This window comes from Octopus bimaculoides, chromosome 22 (genome assembly GCF_001194135.2).
Source record: "Octopus bimaculoides isolate UCB-OBI-ISO-001 chromosome 22, ASM119413v2, whole genome shotgun sequence".
Taxonomy (NCBI): Eukaryota; Metazoa; Mollusca; class Cephalopoda; order Octopoda; family Octopodidae; genus Octopus; species Octopus bimaculoides.
Genome location: NC_069002.1, coordinates 19326168 through 19332856, shown reverse-complemented (window position 1 = coordinate 19332856; position 6689 = coordinate 19326168).

The window sequence follows — 6689 nt, the reverse complement described above, 5'->3', positions numbered from 1 at the left end:
CCAGTAATTCAGAATGGGTGGACTACGTTTTCTTTTGAGTTAGTCTGCTTATTATTGTAAGGGTGTCGTTTTAAGAAGATTTAGCTGATATTTCTCTGTTTTTTTTTGTTGTCTTTTTTTTGTTGTTTTTTTGCGTGTTAACCTTTTAATTTGTGAGTTCTTCCTACCCGCTCGTTCCTGTTTACAGCTTGTTGAGATGGGACCAGGAAGAGTAAAATCATTAGCCATGGACACGATAGCATTCGACTATCAGTGCTGGAATGCGAAACAGCAAACTTTCAGTTGATTTATATTATCTTTTCCCATCAGCAGTTCACAGAGGTTTAACACCAGTATTGTTACAAAACAACTGGAGCCCTTTGGTTTTGTTTTCGAGTGTTGCTGCTGGAAGTAATGAAAATAAAGTCATGTAGCCCCTGTTAAAGTATTGATTAAGGGATCGATTGAGTGAAATATTCATTGATTATTTTATGCTGGTAATATCCTGGTGGAGATGAAGGAGTTAACAAGCATTGCAAGCGACAATAAATAGTTTGTTGTTAATTTTATTTGATTAATTGGAGAATTGCGTTCAATGAAATAGATCGGGGTTTTTAATTGTTGAAAAAATATTTTGACGTTTGTTAAACGTTTTGGTATTCGCAGCACGTTTTTCTGGTGGGAAGAGGGGACAGGAATTGATCGATTAAATGTTTCCTTTGTTAGTCTGTGATAAAATTTTGTAGCACAGACTTGATGGGGAGGTGCACAAAAAACTTCAGTAATTACTGCTAATATCGACATTGTTAAACGCCAGCAGTGATATTGGTGAAATACATATATTGATCAACAGGGTGAATTAAGATTCACATTTACAAACAATGTGGTTCCTAGTTCCATACCACTGCGCGGGCCGGTACATTATTACCTTCTACCAGAGATAGTCTCGTATTGGTTGATGTGTGTGCGGGTGTATGTGTGTAGAGCGCATAAATTGGTAAGTGTATGTGTGTAGAGCGCATAATTTGGTAAGTAGAACGAATGCTGTCCCTGATTATTGAGTCTCAACTGCAGTTTTACGGCTATATATTGTATACATACATACATGTGTATATCTGTGTACTCATGAGTATGTATCAGCGTGGCAGCGGAATTTGTTAGACAGAAACGATGTAGAAACTTGTGTTATTCACACGCACATATTATCGTTGTTGTTGCTGCTGTTGCTGTTGTTTTACTTCTGAAAGTGCCCGATCTTGTGAGCCCTGGTAAATTCTGTGAGAGCAGCATCCTGCAGTCAAAGGTCTCACAGGGTCTCTTTCCGGACATTATAAGTTTTGATACTTGGTTGTTTATTAGCATGGGAGATATTCAAGACCCAAGTACCAATCTCAAAATCCTAGCTGGCGACCCCTTTTTCTAGGCACATACAGTCTGTCAGTATCGCTTTTGAGGTGTATCTCCTTGTTAATTGTCATCATTTTCTAGTTTTTTTTTTTGTCCATTTCGGCAAGCTCGTTCTTTGTCCACCTAACAACACCAGCGCCGTATCGCATTAAGGAAACATCGCATGTGTCCATTGCCCTGAGTCTACTTCCCATAATTAACTTGATTCTTTTAAGATATTCTCGCCTAAAGCTTTCTTTCATTTCACTTGGCTTGATTTTGTCATATTCTAAAATCCTTAGACATAAATATCTGAAGATGTTAGAATACGACAAAATCAATCAATCGACTTTTCTTTCTTCCTTATCGCATACCTTCTTGTCAACAAGGCAGGTTATGTCTATCAACCAGCATCGTTTGCTTTCTTCCTCAATTAACATTGTCTGATTTCCTATTTTCTATCTCATGGTCAAACTGAATCATAAAATCCCATAGGATCTTTGCATTATCATTTCCGATGATGCCTTCGAGCTTAAGTTCCTACCAATTTTTTGCTCTGTCAAGTCCATACTTGTTGCAGTGTGTCCAATGGACAAACCTTGCTATATTGTCATGACGTCTCTTATATTCCTTCTGGGCTAGTGACTGGTAATATGCCATACGGGTTCACCATTTTGTTTACAAATTCTGCACTTATAACTGATTGTCTATTCTGTATTTGATGTAATTCGTTCTTAATACTTGCTCTTGGGCAACAGAGATTAGAGCCTCTGTTTCCGGTTTTAAATCACTTTTAGTCATCCATAGCCATCTTTATTCTCTGTCTGTCTTATCTTCAACATCCCTATGAAATTGTCCATACATTCTTTTCTGTATCCACCTATTTTCAGTGTCATTCATTCTCAAGTGCTTGTACAGTGCTTTATCTTTGCAATCTTCCGTCCTACACAAGCCTAACCTTCTTACTTCCAATAACAGTGATTCTGTGGCATTTTTTACATACGATGCTATGTAAGTTCTCTTCTGACTTAATGCTGTGTTCGCATCCAGTCAGTCCTCTTCCCCCACTTTTTCTTGGTACATACAGTCTGTCATTGTCAGTTTGTTTGGTTGGAGTAACCCATATCTAGTCAGCAACGTCCTTGTCTTTCTGTTTTAGCTATTTAGTTCGTCTACTGTCCATGCGATTACCCCTGCTCCATATCTAAGTAGTGAAATTGCCCAGGTGTTGATAGCTTCAGTCTTATTCTGTCTGTTTAATCTCGGCTTAAGGATCAGTCTCAGTCTGCGCAAGTAGTCCACCTTAAATATTTCTGGCATTTCTTTCTCCATCAATTTATCTATTTCCAATATCCCCAAGTACTTATAGCCTGTTTCTTCTATCTGCTTCATAACCTCCCCCGAGGGTATCGCTACCCCGTCCATACATTTGATTTTGCCTCTCTTCAAGACTAACACATCATACTTTCTCATTCCGAACCCCATTTTGATATCAGCACTGAAAGTATACACCGTATCAACGTGGGAACTGACATGCGATTTATCTTTACCATAAAGTTTGAGGTCATCCATGATTGACTTTTTGTTGGCGGCTCTTGAATACATACCCAGCTTTAGCTTTCCTCAGAATCAAGCACAGCACAAAGATCAGTGGGGACAGACTCAACATTCGAGTGGGGACTCAACATTCGAGTGGAGACTCAACATTCGATGCAATGCCAAATAGGTTCATACATTCCATAATCCATATTGTATGCCTTACGATAGTCGATCCATGATATGACAAATTACTTTTCCTCTTCTTGCAATCTCTAAGTACAGTTATGCCTACCAGGAGTTGATCCTTGATACCCCTGCACTTACGCTTGCAACCCTTCTGCTCATTTTGCAGGACTCCATTTTTTCCAGATGTCCATACATTGACTCTGCGACTATTCCAGTCAATAATTTCCACATAAGTGGCAAGCAGGATAGCAGCCGGTAATTGTATACTGTATTGCGTTTTCCGATGATTTTCAAGCACAACACTGTTTTACTCATTGCCAAGCAATCTGGTGTTACTTGGTTGGCATTTAACTTAGTGTTGAGTTGCGCAGCTATTCGTGCATGACATTAGCCTTGAACTCCATTTGGTCCAAGGGACTTCCACTTGCCCATTTGTTTTGCTGATTTCCTTCACTTACCTAACTGAAATGACTAGTTCTCCCTGTTTTAGACAGACTACTGTTTGTTTCAGTTCTTGCAACCATTCAGCATCCTTCTTGTGCTCCTTGTCTTTGCTCCAGATGTCACTCAAAAACCTTTGACTTTCAATATTATCTGGTATCAACCTTTCATCTGTACACTCTTCATTTATTTCTTTGTAGAATCTCTTCTGATCTACTCTGAATAACCCATTCTGCTGGTATCCCTTCATTCTTTGATCGACTCTTACCATCTTTGCTTTCTTTGCAACGAAGCGCTGTTTTCGTTCCTCCATTACCAATTTCAGGCCCTTTCTTTCTATATCATACTTCATGTTCAGTTCCCTGTACTTTTGTTTTCTTTTAAGCTTCCTCTTCCCTTTTCGGTCTGGCACAGAAATGTCCTTCGAGAGCATATCTAACCCTGGCTGTATTCTTCTTTTCCACCTTGGATCTTTTCTTTTGTCATTCCATTAAACTCTTTTTACTCTTTTACTCTTTTACTTGTTTCAGTCATTTGACTGCGGCCATGCTGGAGTACCGCCTTTAGTCGAGAAAATCGACCCCATGACTTATTCTTTGTAAGCCCAGTACTTATTCTATCGGTCGCTTTTGCCGAACTGCTAAGTTACGGGGACGTAAACACACCAGCATCGTTTGTCAAGTGATTTGGGGGAACAAACACAGGCACACAAACATAGACACACACATATATATGTACATATATACGACGGGCTTCTTTCAGTTTCCGTCTACCAAATCCACTCACAAGGCTTTGGTCGGCCCGAGGCTATAGTAGAAGACACTTGCCTAAGGTGCCACGCAGTGGGACGGAACCCAGAACCATGTGGTTCGTAAGCAAGTTACTTTATTTCATTGAAATTAGCCACAAGGGTTGTACATAGAGTAGTAGCTGCGGGCTGGACAAAGACATTAATGTGATGAGGATGATAACGAAAGGTGAATAAAAATGAGAGAGGCACCGGCGCCTGCCGACCGATAACCCCTCGAAAACATTGTTCAATACAAATCCAAAAAAGCCAAAAATCCAATGAAAGTTCAATAAAGTTCAATAAAGTTCTTTTTAAAGATCTAATCTTCCTCATCCGGGCCTCCAAGCAAGTGTCCCGTCGCCATCAGGAGATCTCGCACTGACAGTCCCGGATTGACGAAAGTAAAATCCTCTTTTTGATAGGTCTTTTCGACCTCCATGACTTCACTATGCCTTAAGACCTCCGCAGCCACCTGCTACAGGTCCAAGCATGCTACATTCACTAACTTTATGTGTAACACTTTCTTCCTTTCATTTACATAACCTACATGGGAATCTCCTTCATTTTTGTCTACCTTAGCTTTTATCGATTTAGTCCTCAACGCCTCAAGCCCTTATGCTCCTACTAACAAACAATTCTGCCTCTCTTTTCAGCTTTCCTTTCTGTAATCACAGCCATGTCTCTCCATGACTATTTTCAGCAACTGTCTCTGGAAATATACTATGCAAATGTTTCTCTTGCCGGTCAGATAATCTTGTTTCTTTTATCTGTATTTTAACTACATTTGGCTTTTGGGGGTTTCCCTATCTCCTACCGCTACACTTGCAGCTCTTTGCCTACACATGAGGATATATCTGCACTAGTTAACGCCACGCAATCTTCTACTGATATTAACCTTCTTCCACCTTCCTTTCTGGGTGAGTATAATCTTGATACTCCTACTCGTGAATGAAGTCCTCAATTCATATTAAATTCCTTCCAAGTTCTTCTGTCTGGATTTGCTAATTCAGATTTTGTCCAGTCGACAAAAGCTGCTGAATATTTAAGTAACGACTGTGCGCAAGTATTTAGAGCCTTCACACGATTTGGACCATTTCGCTTTGACTCTATTAGCCTCCACACATCTCTAATGTACGTTTTCTGAATTTTCATTTTCATTTCTATTGTTAGTATTCTGTCAGATTCTAATACTCCTTGATACTTATAACTTTCCCCTTCTTCCTGTGATTTTAATGCCTGTCCATCTTCACTGATGTGCAACTGTCCCCTTCTAATGACAAATATTTCACACTTATCTATGCCAAATTCCATGCCTATATCTTTGCTGAAGAGTATTAAAGTGTGTATCAAAGAATCAATGGCTTTTTATTCTTCCTGAAAAACTTCAGATTATCCATGTAAAGCAAATGGTTTATTTTTTGCTTTACTATCTCTATAATACTATCACTGTTTACCAGTTAGTCATAGTTTTTCTGATGCTTAAAACTGGACTTTTGCTGCCATTTCTAACCGACCGAGCAACGACATAGGACCATCCTAATGAATGTATTAATTGCTTGCTAAAGAAAATACATTAGTGTCGCTTACTTGGAATAAATGGTGATAGAAAATTAAATAATTAATTGATTGATGTTAACCATGTCTTCTATTTAAGGATCCGAGGAGATAAGAAAGGCTATCTTAAAGGATTAATCTCACAAGTTATTTCCATCTAGTTGCAAGACGTCAATTGCTAAGTCACGTGCACTTATAAGATTCAGGATTAACAATACGTTTGTCAATATATTTTTGAGCTGTAACTTCCTCTAAAATTGACTGTAAAACTAATCTCATGATGGGAGTGTAATCTACTGAGAGAATCGATTGCGCCGGGGACCAACAACAATGACGATATTTGTTCCGATTTTTAACGAATTCAACTCAGTTTTGACTCCTATTCTCCCGGAAGTCGAAAATCGAACTAAGAAGTTCAGACGCTGAAACAGGAAATATTAGGACGGTGGACAAAATATTTCGCAGACTTCATTTCAGCACCAGCAGATTATGGTGAAGTTGAATCGTTTTGCAAACATAGCTGAAGGCAAGAGGAAACTAGCTTTGTGTTATATCACGGTATTTCCATGACAAGATAACTGTTAAATAAGTCACCAAGGGACGTTCCTCGATTTGATGGAAGAAGAAAAGAAGAAAGAACAATAATAGCTACGGATGATAAACGCCATATTCAGCTACAGTATCTCTCTCTCAATCTGTATTGTCTATCTATCTATCTATCTATCTATCTATCTATCTATCTATCTATCTGTCTGTCTGTCTGTCTGTCTGTCTGTCTGTCTGTCTGTCTGTCTATCTATCTATCTATCTATCT